This window comes from Gymnogyps californianus, chromosome Z (assembly GCF_018139145.2).
Source record: "Gymnogyps californianus isolate 813 chromosome Z, ASM1813914v2, whole genome shotgun sequence".
NCBI lineage: Eukaryota > Metazoa > Chordata > Aves > Accipitriformes > Cathartidae > Gymnogyps > Gymnogyps californianus.
In genome coordinates, this window is record NC_059500.1 from 66,210,383 (window position 1) to 66,227,696 (window position 17,314).

Here is a 17,314-nt window from a genome sequence, read left to right on the forward strand (position 1 = left end):
GAGACAGTGAAATGAAAGGATATTTGGCTACAGTCAAATGGATAACTATTATTAGCAGAGCTACTAAAGGACGACTATCCAAGCAGTGCTGCTAGATCTTTTTCTCTATTTATTGTTTTGCCCATCTTAATCATCGAGTAACTTCAATTTCAGTCATTTCTGCTATTCTAAATTTGACCTATATGTATTTCAGGCATATTTAAATGGGAACTCTATTTGGTGGGCATAGTTAGACAAAGTGTCAGGCCACTTAAATTTTTTCCACTTAGGAAAGGTTAGCTAAATTCTCATTTGAGAAATTTCAGCTAAATCTGAGTTTAATATCTATAAATCCAATCAGTTCTACGTCCATCTGAAGTATTGCACATAAAGATAACTGAATTTTATACTACACAGTAGGAATAATGGATTAAATTGCTCTCATGTTCATTATTAGAGCACTACTTTTATTGTCTTATTAGAATTTACAGTTAAGAAAGTAGAATCGGTGAAAAACTATTTAATAAAATGTTGTGCTTTTCTTCAGTTAGCAATTACCATTCTCCTCAAACAGAAAATGCAAATAAGGGTACAGGCACAGAAACATTTGAGTCACACCCCCCCCACTGCAATGATATTTGGTAACCATCTAGGACACACTAGTTGCCCGGGGACAAGATACTCCACTTGCTTCTGCTTCAGACAGGTGTCTATCAAGGGGATTCTTCTGTGTTTTACTTTCCTTTTTGTAGCATGTTGCTATTAAGAAACCAGGCCACTAACTCCTTGACACAGGTTGCCCTGAGTTGGACACCTACGCAGACATTTACCTAACTAAGAGAATGGGACCAGCCAAGAGTAAATTTAGGCTTAAAGTCCAGTAATTTACTGATTTGTTGTTTCAGCAGATTACATAATGAAGTAGAATTTCTTACCCAGTGTGCTTTTGCAGTTGAAGGGAGACATGAACACAACAGTCACAAGAGAAGTTACGAGAAGTGACTGCTGTGTATGTGGAAAAGGTAGACACCCTGTTAGCTAATCCAGCTGGCTTACCTGCGGGCAGCTGCCTTACTCCAGGCAGCACAGAGCACGACACAAACACATCCCAAAAAAAGTGCTGGGTTCACAACTTCTCATAATGGCATCCATCGCTGCACTAAGCTCATGTGAGCCAAGCATGGGTTGACTATACCTCATTCAGATAAGAAGTCTGATCTTGCAGTCGGCTGCGGTAATTATTTACTGGGTAATCCAGTGGGCCAGGCAGCCTGGGCATCTGCAAGTCTTACCATTACACACAGCTTTGTATCGCAGCCTTAACACAGCATCAACTACTGCCAGCTTTCTTGCTTAAGGGTCACTTATATTTGAGATAGATAGCTAGACAGGTGGATAGATAGATAAAAGGTAAAAACCTAATTCAATCTTTCACCACCACCCCCATCCTCAAACTCCATTATGTCCTTAGGTATTTCCACTGTGCAATACGCTCCCTTCCAGAAGTGTGTTGTTAACAGTAATTTTCCTCAAGATTTCTTTATTGTCTGTTCTTTAGAAATAACAAACCGTATTAGCCAAGGAGGTCTGTGTGATTAAAAAAAATACCCTGTATGAAATAAAGGAAGAATGACGAACTTGGAAGCGCAATTCAAAGGGCAAAATAAATTAGGAATAAGGCAAGAGAGTTCCACCAGAGCTGTGCATAACTTCCAAGCCCTTTACCCCGTCTACCAGTAATTTGAAAGAGACAAAAGAATCCGTGACATTCATCATGTGTGACATTCAACCATGCAGATGCCATTCAGTTATACACAAAATGTCTTTGCTCGTCCTGCATTCAAAGAGTCTGTGTTGATCTTACTTCTTTGCCTGTGTAATTCCTCTTTTAAGTCCTGAATAATATGGAAGTCTTACTAGATTTTTAAAGAATATGCATCTCCAGGAGAAAATAAAGCTAACTTAGTCCTCTGAAGATCCTGAAATGCCATACAGGGACTAATTCAAAGTAACAATTACTAGCACTCCGAATATTGAGTTTATTTGGTAATTCAGAACTCCCAGCCTGATTTGGAAGCGATGGAAATGCTCACACAGCTTATGTTGACTCCACTAGATGCCTTTAGTATTCTCCACCTCCAGAAAATGAGTGCAGCATGAGCAGGAAGAACGTTATCACATATTGCTTTACAGGGATACACACTCACACTCAGCTAATATAGACAGAAGGTATCATTTATCCCATGTAATTCACATTCATTTATTTTTATTATCCTTTTATCAGTGCCTTGAGAACAGGGTATGTTCATATAACCATTTAGCACAGATACGTGTCAGTCTTTCACCTAAAGGTTTATCAATAAAAATCCTTCTCCGTTATCTTTTTTTAACAGAAATGAAAACCAAGGCTGAGACAGTTCTCTGATGTCCTTGGCTAATCTGAATGGGAATGGTACAGCCAATTTATTTACACAAAAAATAAGCTTATCAACTTGCTTTCTCTCGCTGTACAGGGTCTGAAATCCTAACACAGCACAGTATCACAGGGCCATAGATCCCTATGTGAAAAAAAAGTCCTAAACGTTAAAACTGCTAATAGAAGTGTCCTAAGCCAAGCAGATAACATGTGTTGGTATGCAAGTGCATGGCTACGCCGATGAGAATCCAGCCTGTGTCCTGTCTGCATTTCGGCATGGTCACCATGGAAATGGGAACCAGCCTGCACAGAGCCTAACAAAGGAAACCTTTAAATGAAAATAACAACACTGGATAGAGACTGCTCAAGATTTCTGCTGGGGGAAATGACTTGCTTTACTCGTCTAAAGATGTAAAAACTCCCTTTTACCTGCATTAACCCTAAAGGAAAGTATTTTATTCACATTTAGCTGTTTTGACATTAAGCCATTACATTGACAGTTCCAGTTATTAGCCCTCATGAAAATATATTACATGAAGCACATGCAAAACCCACTTTCATTCATTCAAAATTAACAACAGTGAAGAAAGACCACAATGAATAACATTTATATAGTGGCTAAGAAACACAATAACACCAAGGAGTATCAGTCCTTTTACTTCTTTGAATTCTTAAATGAAAATTCTGTGTTACTGAATCAAAAACGCACAGAACAATTCAAAAATTGTTCCAGAGCCAGACAGCAAACAGTTAAAACTTGTTGGTAAGGTCTCATGTTAACTTTGCCCAAATTACGCACAAATAAATATTAACTGTTAATGTGTTTAGGAGTGTGATGGTAATACCCTGTACGCTTTCTAAAATAAACATCATTTGTACAAAATACAAGTCCTGTAATACATTATGAATGAAGCCTTACTTCAATGTGCAATGCTGTGAAAGGCAAAACTCCAAAAATAATACATAATAACACTCCTACTACCTGACAAACTCTCTTAAAGTACGAAAAACTAGAGATAGTTCTAGTTTAAGAAGAGTTCATGTTTGGGTCCTGCTTTCAAACAATCTCCAGATTTTAGAATGATTTTTGACATTACTCACAAATATGATAATAAAACAGCAAGGTAACAAAAGATGATCACAAAGAGGGAGAAAGGCAGAAATTAAGATGGGTTGTGCAGCTTTAACTTGGTGTGTGCGCACGTGTGTTACGATCATACACTGCATTTTCACCTGGACTTCTGGCTTCATTTATTGCACCAAATGTGCAATTTTCACTTGCTATTCAGTTATCAGTTTAGTCCTTGCTGCTCAGTACATGGCATTGTACTTTTTATGTATACTACTTTAACCTACTGAATTGGCAGCTTCCTTGTGGATTCATATCTACATATTTTGACCATATGCATATAGGTATTTGCAAGTGACAGAGAATTTATTTTTCAACACTCAAGTGAAATGAGAGATCATCCTTAGCCCCATTTAAAAAAAAAAAAAAAAAGATTAAGGTCAAAAGTACTTACCACTTTTGGATATCTAGTGATATAGCTAAAACCTTATTTTTTCAGAATACTTAGCACATTCAAAGTACAATTTCCATTGACTTCATTCACAGCTGTGAATACACAGCAGCTTTGCATGTCAAGATGCACTTCCACAACCAGCTCAAGCCAGTGGAAGTTCTGGCTACCAGTGAAAGAGACTTTTCCAGCTTCCCTCCCTCCTCTGGCCACGAGTTCTGACTGTCCCCTATGCCAGCGCTAACACTTAAATAAATTGCTCAAGTGAACAGGATCAGTTTAGCTCATCTCCAAAACTGACCTGGCCCAAAAAAGGGAAAAAATTATTCAGGCAAATGGGTTCCTGACCTGTTCCCCAGACCAAGCCCCAGTGGTAGCACAGGGAAACTGGTGGCAACATGCAGTCAGGAGTGGACGAAATGTCCTTGCAGCGTCAGCCCCACATTCAGGTCAGCTTAACCAGATCGTGAAAACGCAGCCTCAGTTTTAAGAACCCCTGGCTGAGCAAAGAGAAAGAGAGGAACACAAAAGCTCCAACCACGTGTCAAAGATTTGATTTAAATGACTCGCCTGAAATTGCACTTGGCTTTTGTGACAAAAAAAAGGAGAGAAAGAATGCAATTTTGCAAGGGGGGGGGGGGGGGGGAATATTCCTTTCTCTTCATCCTACCTTTCTTCCTCATTCATACAGTGCCTTCTAATTTCAGAACTAAGCAAGGCAGGAGTCCCAGCCTCTTCTCTGATCACGCTACCTTCCCTTGTCCACATGCAGGGGCAGCATGATGCATTGATGCACAGAAGGGACAAGTCCAGGTTGCTAACTGATTTCAGGCACTTCCTAACTTTTGCATGTTAAACTCTGTTCTTTTATCACAACTTTCATCCCAGTTTAAACAAAAGTGATCTGAAGAAAAAGACTATGTTAGTGGGGTCCTCTCCTATCCCTCTATACAGCTCTATAGCCCATTGCCAACAAGGTCCCCAGGACAACAGGATGTCTTTCATCAGCAAGCGTCAGATATGTACCATACAGAAGAGGCGTCACACTTGGAAATTCTGGATTCTATCCAAAGTTTCAGAGAAACCCCCCCTCCCAATTTCAGATAGGGCTGCTTTCTGCTCCAGGCTGCCTGGGTCCCACAGGGAGGCCTGAGGACTTGTGGTCCTCAAGTGGTACACACCTGTGGCCCAAAAGGCATAACCCTTCTTTAGCTGTGATTTTTCACTTCAGAGTTAAATAGCATGAGGGATGTGTGTTTCACAGAGTGGGGATTTTAAGAACATGTCAGAGTTATATCATTCATGTCCTGGGTTGCTGGAGGAAGGTGCATGGTGCGCTTGAATGTGAAGGCCTGCTGAGATAGCATAGTGAGGCCACAATAAATTTGATTTCCTCCACTAGGCATGGTCCTCCAACACTATCACATGAGAATTTACTCTGAAGTGAATTATTCTCATAAAAGGGAGAACCAGCTGCTTCACCCAGAGCCCAGGAATCAGCTAACAGCATGCAGTACAGACAATCAGCGGACCAGGATCCAGAAGCAAACTGGAAAGCAAGTGTCTCAAAGAACGACGGAGATTGCTCTAAAAATACCAAATAATGTGAGAACACAAGAGAGAGAGTTTCTGTGTTTGCAAGTGTAGACCTAGGCCTCACACAGAAACAGCTACACCCCACTACAACTCCAATAGCTGAGGAAGTCTGACCAAGCTCCACAGCAAGGATGGACAGAATTTGTTAGAATCAAGCTAATAAAAATAGATTTCTTTCCAGAGGAATGCAGTTTTCCAAAGATTTGCTACTTGGCCAAATTTAGGTAGATTTTCAAGACGATGCAAATAGCACCATCCTGCCAAATTTCAAATATTTGCTCTGAAGCATGAGGGCACTAGAGCTTTCCAAAGAAAATGTTACCAGAATTGAGCCCAGGAAAGCTACTGTATTTTCCACTAGCCTTACTATCAGAAAGAGCTGGGCTATTTTGGCTCTGATTTTTAAGAACAGGCCAAGGAAAAAACTGGAAGCTTAAAATGTAAATTTAAAGAACCAGATGTGGCAAACCTATAAGCAGCTAAGAGCAGTGTGTTACAACAGAAAGCATCACGCTTTGTTGTATAAGTTGCCCTATTAAGTCCTTCGCTTATTGTTATTCCTTTTAACATAACCTGCTTCTGTATGCTATATGCTTTTTGGTCAACAAGTAACAAGGTTCGTAGCAAAGTCATATTATCAAAATGGTAGTTCTATTGCATTTCTATTCCTTTCCTCTTATAGCATCTACAAAGTCTCAATGACTTTCCAAACACAAAAGTACACACCAACAACGAATAACCCACACCTTTACTAACTGTTGCATTACTTTCTGTTGAATTTGGAGACACAACAAAGCAATACCCCTACGTGGTCCATTTAATATAGCTGATAATTCAGAAGTTAATATACTGACATAAAATCAAGTTTATTTTAAACTTGGAATATTTTCTTGAAGTACTAATTCAGCTAAGCTAGCCCAATTAAATTCAATAATATTGCCTTTGAAAGTAAAACAGCTCATTAGAATTCAATCAATTTGAAAATGATTATGGGAGAGCTACAACAGTACCACCACAGTGGGACTCCAAATCACTCAGGGAAAATGCTCCCGTCCTGAAACTTTCTTTTCCCTGCTACTTCTACAAGATCAAAAAGGCCTAAGTGAGTATTAACTCAGCAATTACATCCACTAATATCAAATGTCATGACACATCTGAAATCAAAATTATGACAGCTTTCAACCATATAAATGAAGACAAATCATGGATAGTGACTGAACAAAGTCCCACTTCTGTCAGTCTTACTGCCAGGTGAATGCTCCTCTAAAAATCAGTCCTTATCTTCTGCTTTCAGCACCACTCTACAAACCTTTGCAAGTCCTAAGACCCTGTGAATTACAGGGCATGTTAATGGTCCCAGTGTGCAGTGACTGTAACGAGGAGAATAAAGGATGGATTAAGCAAAAGTGCAGAGTGAATGTTTTGCCCACTGATACTTTTAAGAATTTTTTTTTTTAATCACTAGGTTGTTTGTATGCTGTATATCTCATCACAGGTTAATATTTTTGTATTTGATTTCATACCCTGCAGCCGCACATTCCACTGCAGCGTTTGCTATAGTTACGGAAAGAACAAGTTGGAACAGCTCATCAGCGAAAACTCATTTTTATGCTGCTTCTTCTCAGTGACTTGCTAATTAAGGGTTTGTGAGAGTATACAGTAATACGAAAACTCTGAAAGTGCTTGGGAATTTGCTCATGGCAAGTGAATATGATGGCTTATAGTTCCCAGGAAAATCTATGTAATGGTAATTTAGTCAGCCAAGAGAAGGAGGAGATGGTTCAAGTTTCCCTGTCCTTTTCCAAGGAGCGACATCTGCCCAACAGGGTGGGAAGAGACCTACAGGACTCTTGCAAATTAGGAACAGCATTCACAATGAAAATATCATCTTCCCTTTTAAAAAGGCATAATCGCCATATAACCGTAAATTCACACGTCAAACTGCACCCATTCCCCCCCCCCCCCCCAGCGCACGCACACTCCATTTTACGGGAAGGTGAACTCCGTGCCAATCCAGGAGCTCAGGGGTTTAACCTGCTTTAAAAACACCGCCGAGGCATCGCACTCCACGCGCGGTCACCGCCACCACACACGCTTCTGGCCCAGAAACCACAGAGGCGCTGGCAGCCGGGAGCTCACCGCCCGGCTCTGCCCCGTCCCCGGCGCCGCGGTGAGAGGCGGCGGCGGCGGCAGCCGGAGGCCGCCCCCGCTCCCCCCGCTCCGCGCCGGGCGCAGCCGCTGCCCCGCACCCGCGGGGAGCCCTTCCCAGAGCCGGGAGCCCTTCCCAGAGCCGGGAGCCAGACCTACCCAGAGCGAGGAGCAGCGGCGACAGCGCCGCGCCCGCAGAGCCCATGGCGCGCTGCGGTGCGAAGGCCGGGCCCATGCCGCTCCCGAGCTGGCCGCTTCCCAGCGCGGCACTGAGCGCCACCTGCTCCTCGCCGTCCCGAAATACCCCTCCTCCTCCTCCTCCTCTTCCTCCTCCTCCTCCACGCCCCCTGCGTGCCGCGGGCGCGGAGCGGCCGGGGGCAGCTCCCCCCCCCCCCGCCACACCCGCGGTGCGCGCCGGCGGGGTCCCGGCGGGGTCCCGGCAGTCCCCTGCAAACTCTGCAGCCGGGTTGTCCCCCTCGGTTCTCCCCCAGTTTCCGTCCCTAGAGGCGACACCCGCGCTCGCCCCGGCTGGCGCTGCCCAGGGCTGCGTGCCCGCTGCTCGGCGCTGCGCTGGAAGGAGGGCTCCGGAGCAAGGACCGGCCACCGGCACGGCGGGAACCGCCGCCTCAGCCCTGGGTACCCTGCGACAATGCTTTGGAGGGGCGGGGATGCCTCTTTCCGAGTTTTGGCGTCAGAAAAATGTAGAATCGTGGTAAAAGGTGGATTTATGTGACAGCGTAGAGTGGTTCTCTTCCTCGAGTATTAAATTGCACATTCAGTGACATTGAGTCTGTATCTTCTCCTTTAAATGAAATTCCTGCAGAATATGCCCTCACCTATGCAGGAGTGCAACAGGATCCGGGAGCCTCGCCACACAACTCATCCGAAGTTGGCAGTGATGGTGAGGGTGTATTGCCTATGCAGAATACTGCCTACATTGGCTTAGATGCCAGGCCAGTATCCAGGCAGACAATGTGAATTGAAGCCAGTAAAAACAGGGAGGTGAGGATTTCAACTTGCTAAGAAATCAGAAAGAAGTGCAAAGTGCAGGGTACCTGTGTGCTGTGGAACTTTCAGCCTATCTAGCCTTGTCAGCACTAGTTGAATAGTGTATATTCAGAGTATTTGAGAAACATTCATTTTCTCCATCCCACAGTTCCAGAAAATATAAAAATCTGTGGCTCTACCTTTTCATACCGGATGTATTCTACTTTGTAACCATGATTTCTGCTGAATAATTTCAAACTTCTTGGCATTAACATTGTGTAATGAAAAAGACAGTTTGGCTGGAAAATTGAAATAGAAATGCTTCCTTCCTTCACCCTTCTCAGCATCTAGGTCATTGTCCTTTAGGCGTGACACAGATCGTAGCTTTTATTTCAGGAGTGCTATAAAAGTACACGTGTTCTCTCAGTTTCTTATTTCTTTTTAACATTCTGAATCTGAATTGTAAGTTAAAATGAAGAAGCCTGTCAACAGGTGGGATTGTTCAACAGGTATTTATTTGGACATTGCTTCTTTATGGACATCACGTAGTTCAAGAAAGCTCTGCCAGGACATTAAAATCATTGATGGAAGTACAGCAGGGACCTGTCCCTGTATAACTCACATTGATTTCTTTCATGTACTTACTCTTTTAGGACACACAGATGTGTTACACATCCCAACGCATGAACTTGCACATGGACTCAGTGTTTGTGAGCACTTCCCCAGACACCGCCACTTCCGAACTCTGAAGCCCTCGGTCAATCGTTACCAGAAATGACTCATGTGTCTCAGAGCAGTCCCTGGGTTTCCTCTTCATGGTGTCACAGGAGCCCTGCAAACAGACACTTCAAGGTGCAGCTACCTAAGGCAGAAACGTCAGCTTCAGCATCAAGTGCGATCCAGTGACCAGTAGGCAAATTGTGATTGGGAGAGCAGCTCTAGCCGCTTCTCCTCCTGTCTGCGCTGAGTGTATAAATACATGTGCAGCTCTGGGACAAGGATGAAAATCTGTACTTCCACAAGGAAGAAGAACAACACTAATTAATGGATTCTAATGAAAGGACAATAACAGAAAAGATCCACAGCATAGAGAAAAAAGGTTTCTTAATAGATGAAATAAACCTAGAATCCCCCTGTGCCCCACCCTAAAATAACCTCCGCAGACTAAGATGTCTCAGTTTCCGAAGAAACAATGTCTTTGATTCAGTTACATCATTCTAATTATAAATATACCCTAAGGATACGAAACTTTCTTCCTCATCCAGACACAATGTTGAAAAATACTTTCTCACACACAAAGGCTGTCTCCCGGGGTGTTGCTTCTCAGACCAACATTTGTCTGTATCTACAGAGTACATCATAGGAGAATAAATACTGTGAGAATTATTGTGTTCTTTAACAATATTCCCTTAGATGAATACTGCTATTTTAAATAGATTATAAGGCATTTGATAACAACCCTCTCATGTAACCCTGAACTATATATTGCATGTTATAGAAAACAAGGTTTTCTCTATTGTGCAGTATTTCACCTTTTTGACTCTCTTCAGCTATTTTATACATATTACACTTATTCAGAAAAAATATTCTTTATTATAGTTCACCTACACTGATTAAAAAAATCATTCCGAGAACAGTTTGGTTAGTGCTTTTTATCTTTGCAATTTAAAAAGGGGCCTGATACACATCCTTTGCTCTACATGTCTTTGTTGTTTAATGATGTGTTTTATAGCACCCTGTTGTGTCTGCTTGTCAGTGATCACAGGGACACTTGCCAAAACCACCATATCTGCCTGAGCTGGTTTGCAAAGTTTCAGGCTTGGTTCTATGCAAATATGGATTACTTGCACATTAGAAGAAACACTTTTGTTGGCAAGGGCCGAAAAAGCTTTATTCTTCATGGTAAGGACTGTGGGAAGCAAGTCGCTTGATCAGTTCCACTACAAAAAGATCACTATAATTTTTGCATTTTCAGGAAAAATTAAAAGTTGCAGAGGGAAGATACTGAGCAAATATTTGATTTTTTAAAAGGTATTCTGGTGAACATATACGTAATAACCAGCTTTATTGTGGAATTTTACAACGAATACGTGTTATCCTAGCTTTTTAATGTGATGACAAAATGTACAATTAATGCCAGCCTTCTCAGAAAAACATTCAGGTATTTCCATTTTTGTCATCTGTGAGGAGTGGCTACAGAATCAGAGTTTCTGTGGTATGCAAAACTGAGGAGTTTTTTGTTAATGTATTTCTGGGAGGGGCTCTTGCGAAGGTGATGTAATTTACACACACAGAAGGCCAAGGTGTATGGCTCCAGGTCAGTCCTTTGATGTGATTTGTCTAAAGGGCTACCCTTCAGTCTGAAGGGCTACCTGAGGGAAGGGCTACCAAGTATCAGTTATTATTTTTGGCAGACACATGATGTCTGTAACAAAAATGTTACATTAAGGGCTGCACTGAAGGAAAAAAGAAAAAGCTACTAAAATAAAATAATATCTAAAAAGGAAATGTTAAAATTAGCTGTGAGGATGTAGTTTAGACATTAGTAATAATTCGGTTTTGGAATTAAACTGGAAAAGGTCAAAAATACCCAAATGAGATTTTAGGAACTATTTAGGTGATAAGTAGAGAATAAAACAGCACTTTGCCATTTGTGCAATTTTACTTCAATCATCTCAAGATGCTACAGCAGAACTAGGAAAAGTTGAGACAGAGTAAGGTAGGTGAGGAATGGCCTCAATACCAAGGCTAATTAAGTAAATTAAGATTCTTTGCTCTGGAAAAGAGATGCCTTTAAAAGGACATAGTAAATACATACTAGAAGGGGCATGGATCAGTCTGATGGATTCAGTTGTACTCTGTCTTTTACAATACATGAGGGAGGGATGTCTGTTGAAGCTGCCACATAGCAAGATCAGCACAAACAGAAGATGACGATTCTTCTCCCAGGGAGCATGCAGGTGCAGATTGCAGTGCTGTAGGGTGGCAGATGTTTAAAGTTAGCCTGGGTTCCCAGTCAAGGTCAGGGAACAGAAATCCGCCAGGGATTGCTAAACACATGGAAACCTTCCCAGCCTTTGAAGACCTTGAGCTGCAAAAAGGCTGCGGGCTGGAAGAGTGCTTGTGGGAAGCTGGTTGCCTGCATGCCCATGGTATCTGCTTTGGATGACATGAGACAGGACTTGGTACTGCATAGACCCAATATTGGTTAATATTGGTTCTTTTATGTGTTTCTGCCATTGGGCCGATTTATAGTTTTCTATTCAATTGACTGAATTATAATGAACAACCAGGAAGACAGACTTCTTAGTATGTATAAGGATTGGTTATTTGTAGTATTTAGCTCATTCCATGATTTAATTCCAAGCCATTATTGAGAATATCATGGCTGATTTGACTTTAGTAGATATATTTCTGTATTCTTCATATTGTATTATTAACAAGATAGTTGCTTTGCCCCTACTGGGAATCCACATAGAGGGCAGAAGATCAGTGACAGTTGAAAATATCCTGTAGTCTTGCTTCCCTTCGAAAGCCTCTGCATGCAAAGGGTGGACAGCTAATTCAGGCAGCAAGACTCTCTCTATGCAGGTTTCAGAAACACCTATGCTGCTGACTTGAAGGGAAAAGCAGTCATATAGTTCAGGAGGACTGGTGTGTCAGACACCTAAAGTAGTATGTAATATGTAGAGCAATGTGTAAAGTGGTACGTTGAGCCCCCTCCCCAGGCGCGCACACATGCACGCCCCATGAGAGGCAAACTGAGCCCCATATTTAGTGCCTGTTCCTGAGCTTAGCGTTCACAGTTGAAAAGTCACAAGGTACAGCAGTTAATGGATCATGCCTGCCATAGGTGATGCATTCTTTCTGTGCTTTTGAACCAAGGTAAGTCTGGACTCAGTCTCCTCTTTGCCTAGCTGTGCATTCCCAACTCTACCTCTTGTGGTGGTACTAGCACTTGTACAAGGGTGTGAGGAGGCAGTCAGGGGGTTGGTGTGGCTGAAAACTAACATACACACACACAGACGGACACAAAGGAAGTTTCACATGGGTTATAAAAGCAGACAAAAGGCAGATCTGTTGAGTTGCCTCCTTTACCTCCCCATGCATCTCAAAGCCTCTGAGAATCATCCCCCTCTGAGAATCATCCAAATCCACTTTGGGAAGCTGATTTTCTCACATGGTGATCAACAATAACCTACCTTGTTTCACAAGCCATCCCAGAGGAAAAAATTTAAACTAAGTAACCTGTTTTCCACCAAAAATGTTAAAAATGAGCAGAAAAGGGCTAATAGAGATGACAAAAACTCAACATAGACCATGGCAAAATGTTTGAAGGTCTGGCTGGGTCAGCATGCACTTGATTTCTTAACCAGGTAGTATGAACCTTGGAGGGACTAAATGGGGTTGAATATTGAAGAAGTCAGGATTTTAGGGAGAAAACACAGCAGCCATAGGTAGCTTAAGGCTCCTTTTCACTACAGGCAAAGGCAAGTATGCCAGTGTTCTGATCTGAAGAGCAGTCCTGCAGCAATAACATTAATGGCCTTTAAAGTGAGGTGGTCCTCTGAAAAATGAATATGAAATTGATATTCAAGACAGGGTTCAAAGTAAAACCTTCAAAAAGCATATAGTGCGGGCATCATATCCTCAGCAATAGCTGTATCATTCACTCTCCAGTCCTGCTCCTGATGCACAGCACTGCTTCCCACTCTAGTTATACCAGCACACATTTACCTATTCCATGCTGTTTTGACTGAACTATGTCCTACCTAACACAGAGTATATACATATTTTTACCAATTCTTTTTCCAGGTGAGCAAAGCTTGTGCCTGTCATGGGGAAATTATATTAATGGGAAATAAGGTAGCCAGTGAAGAAATGTTTCCATTCAGATGTGACCCCCAAAAGTGAGGCCCTATATGGGAGCCTGCTAATGCAGCCTACATAATTTCATGCTCTCTAGAGCAGCTGGTGTGCTACCCCAGCAACTTCAGCCCATTTACCAAAGCATTAACCTTGATACAGCTCCAATAACCACTTGAACTCATAAAAATAGTGGGTATCTTGAAAATATTTCTCAGATAGGATTTATAAGTACATGATGAGAAGACGAGAATCTCTATCTCCTCAGAATATGCCTCTATTTACATTTTTGATCATTTCTATTTTGAAAACATAGTGGTTGTTTTCTGGTTTGTGGAATTAAGACCTATCCATTCTTGCTTTTTATTTGCCTGTCACAAAGAGTTGCTCCATTGTTTGGTAGGCATTTTTTAGCAAACCTGACTCCCTTAACAATTCCCACAATCACACTGAATTTTAAATTAATTAGGTGCCATGTATTTAAGTCTTAAGGCATTGCTTTGTTGTTGTTTTTTTTTCTTTTTTCTTTCTTATATTGTTTGCAGCTTAAATGTGTTAAGCTAATAAAAAATAATACTGAATATTAAAAAAAACCCCTTTTGGTATACACATAACTGCTGAATTGGACCTATTCTCAACTGATCATTTTCTACATTATCTACCATGAGCTACTAAACCTTGAGTTAAAGATAAATTATCAGGCAGGTGGGTGGGGCATAAAATGTGGTAAGGAGATCAACTGTCATCTAGTTGACTGGATGTACAAGTGTTCTTTATCAGGTTGCAGAAATCTTTCTTATCCTAGAAGAAAAATTCTCTTGGGGGGCAAACAGGCCAGCCCTCAATAACTGGAATGGAACCTTAAGGTGCTTTGCATGAAAGGACGAACTATGTTGCAGCAGTATCTTGTAAGACACACATTGCTCTCTAAATACACTTGCTAATGACTGTTTGCTGAGAGCTATAGGCATCTTTCCAAATACTGGAAATTCATGACATAAAGGAGGCCAGAGATTGTGAATTAATTTTGGCAGATCCCTCAAATAAATGGCAAAAAGCAACTGAGTAGTTTTTGAGGTTCCTGAGGGTCTCAAAACCTACAACACATATACCACCAGAACTTTTTTCTTTCTGACTAACAGGGTAGTGGGAAGTTTCAGCTGAACCCTGGAAGTTTTGAGATGTAATAGCATCTGTTGTGGCATAGTGTAAAATGACTGAGGCCAGAGTAATAGGCTCTTGTCAGTGAGATTTTATGAGCTAGCAAACTAGAAAGTGAGCTATTAATGGCTATTAATTTGGGCCATGAGATGAGAATACTCAGCAAGGTTTGTGTATACAATTCCCCAAAAGGAAAGAAAATGAATTACTTTATCAGACTATGTCTACTGTCACAAAATTGCAAAACTTCAAATGCTTTTTAGGGAAAACTGAGGAGATCCTCTGTTTCTCATCTTATCCTCTCTGATAAGATGAAAAGGCTCTGTAATGGAAGACGATATGAAGAAACTTTCACTAGACAGAGAGATCCTATTCCTTTACCCCAGGAGGAAGAACAATGGCACCCTTAACATGAATAAACCCTAAGGACCATATGGAATAGTGAACCAGATACGTGAAGCTTTGCAATAAATATTAACTTCCAGTACCAAATCAAGATGAACTATAACTGAGAAGTGGGATTTCACCATGGCCACTGTTGAAAGTGAACAGAGAGTGTGCAAAAAGGATGGACAAAGTGTGCCAAGACAACTGGCCCACTAGATCTAAATGTGCAATCCACTTTGAATACTTCTGCTCCCCCTCCCATTTCTTTGAAAATCCCTAGGAGGTGCAACATTCAGTGAGCCCTTGAGGAATGTCTGTCCTTTCTGAGAAGACTTACAACAAGACTTACAGAAAAGGAGAAGGGCAGAAGGGTAAGTGCACGAGAGGGGGAAAGCAGTAAAGGAGCACTATGCCCCGCTGTACTGGAGTCAGAAGAAAAATCTGCCTGAGGGTCTTTTACTCACCCTTTTTTTGACTGAATGAGAAAAGTCCAATATCTCTGGGGTGTCAGCCCTCAGTCTTTGTAATTAAAACATGATTGCACTGAGGATAGCTCACTTTATCATCCACTTTTTAAACAGAATCCAGTTGTGCTGTCTAAACTGTGGTATCAGCCAGTTGTTGCTAAACTTCATCAGTGCTTTAATCTTTATGACTCTTCATTCTTACAGGGCTCAAACCACACCCACTGCATAAACTGCTATTGCCTTTGAAATGTGAAGTGTTAGGGCTGCTTCTGCGAAATGCAATGAATTATAATCTAGTTTTGTGTAAATGATATATAATACTACACTTCTTGCTGTGAGAAAGTGATTCTAGTTCTTCTTTAATTCCATTGAAAGGCAATTTAAAACAAACAAACAAAAATAGAAGTGGCTTTTTTTCTGATTTTCATTGAAATACTCCCATGGAAAATGTCCAGCAAACTCTAATGATCAGATATATACAGAGTAGGACATTTGGTAAGCACTCCCCTATGACTAGACAGGATGTTGCTATAAGAGAATTGTGATTCACCATCAAAGTAGTCTCTGATAACAGTTAAGTAATTACATGGTTTGTAATGTTTTCTAAAAGTTAACTGTGATATAAAAGGTGTAATCTTTGTCTTCTAGGAAGTTTTGATACAAATTTTTACTAGGCTTTAAGAAAGATGATATGAATCATTTACAACTGCAAGACAACGGACTATTTGGGTCACAGGAATAAGTTGTACAGAAAAATCACTGGATAGAAAGAATGGTTAGATGAATGAATGTGTCTTCAACTTTTATATATGTAATGTCATGAAAACAAATGTGTGTCAGGAAGTTGTATGGTCCTCTGAAAAGCTTTCAAATGTGGCTGTAAGTACACAATCCGTACAATTACTGGCAGTGTATTTCTGACAGCTTGACCACATTCAAGCTTTCCTTGATGTTATGCTGTGCACGAATGCTTATTTCTACAATAGCTTTCTATTGACAGGTAGATGGATTCGGTTTTAGGTACTGAGATGCCTTTATATTATTCTTATGAATGATATCAATGAAAAGCAAACAAACTACAAAGGAGGCTCACTAGACTCTTTAATTTTTTTTTTAATCAATAAAACACATGGAATAATTTTACAGGAAAAAGAAAATGCTGTACAGAATGTTGTGATTTTCTTAAAAAGGATGCAAATTCCCTCTTAGTCCTGTTAAGTGGTATAATTAACAACAGTACATTCTGATTCTCTTGCTCTGCTTTTATTTTTGAATGGGATCATCATCTATAGAATAGTTAATTCAAGAAATTAAAACAATTAGACTACGTGGAATTCATTGGATGAGTGTGACCCTAACTCCAGCCTCTCGGTGCCAAGTGAGATGAAACCCCTTGGCTCCAGTTGAAGGTGCATTCCCCTGACTCAAGCTCTGCAGAAGAGGAACATCATGCTCAAAATGACTCAGCACAGGATATGTACTAAAGGGCTCAGGTAAGGGGTCAGGACAGGTGAGTTGTGTCTGTAGCAAGGGCTCATATTACAGACCTACAGTGACACCAGACAAGCACAGGAACATAAGCAGCAGCCCGGGGAGACTGCTCTAATGTAGATGCTGTTTTCTAAGTCTTCTAAAACTACATATGGGATTAACAACCTCTAGAACAGCCTCAAATTGAAGCAGGAGTGTCGGTTTAAAGCCCTTGCTCCTTTCCAGACAAGTTCTGCGCTATAGAAACGTAGCTTGTCCATCCCCTCTAAGATCAGCTACTTCAGTGCTGAAGTTAG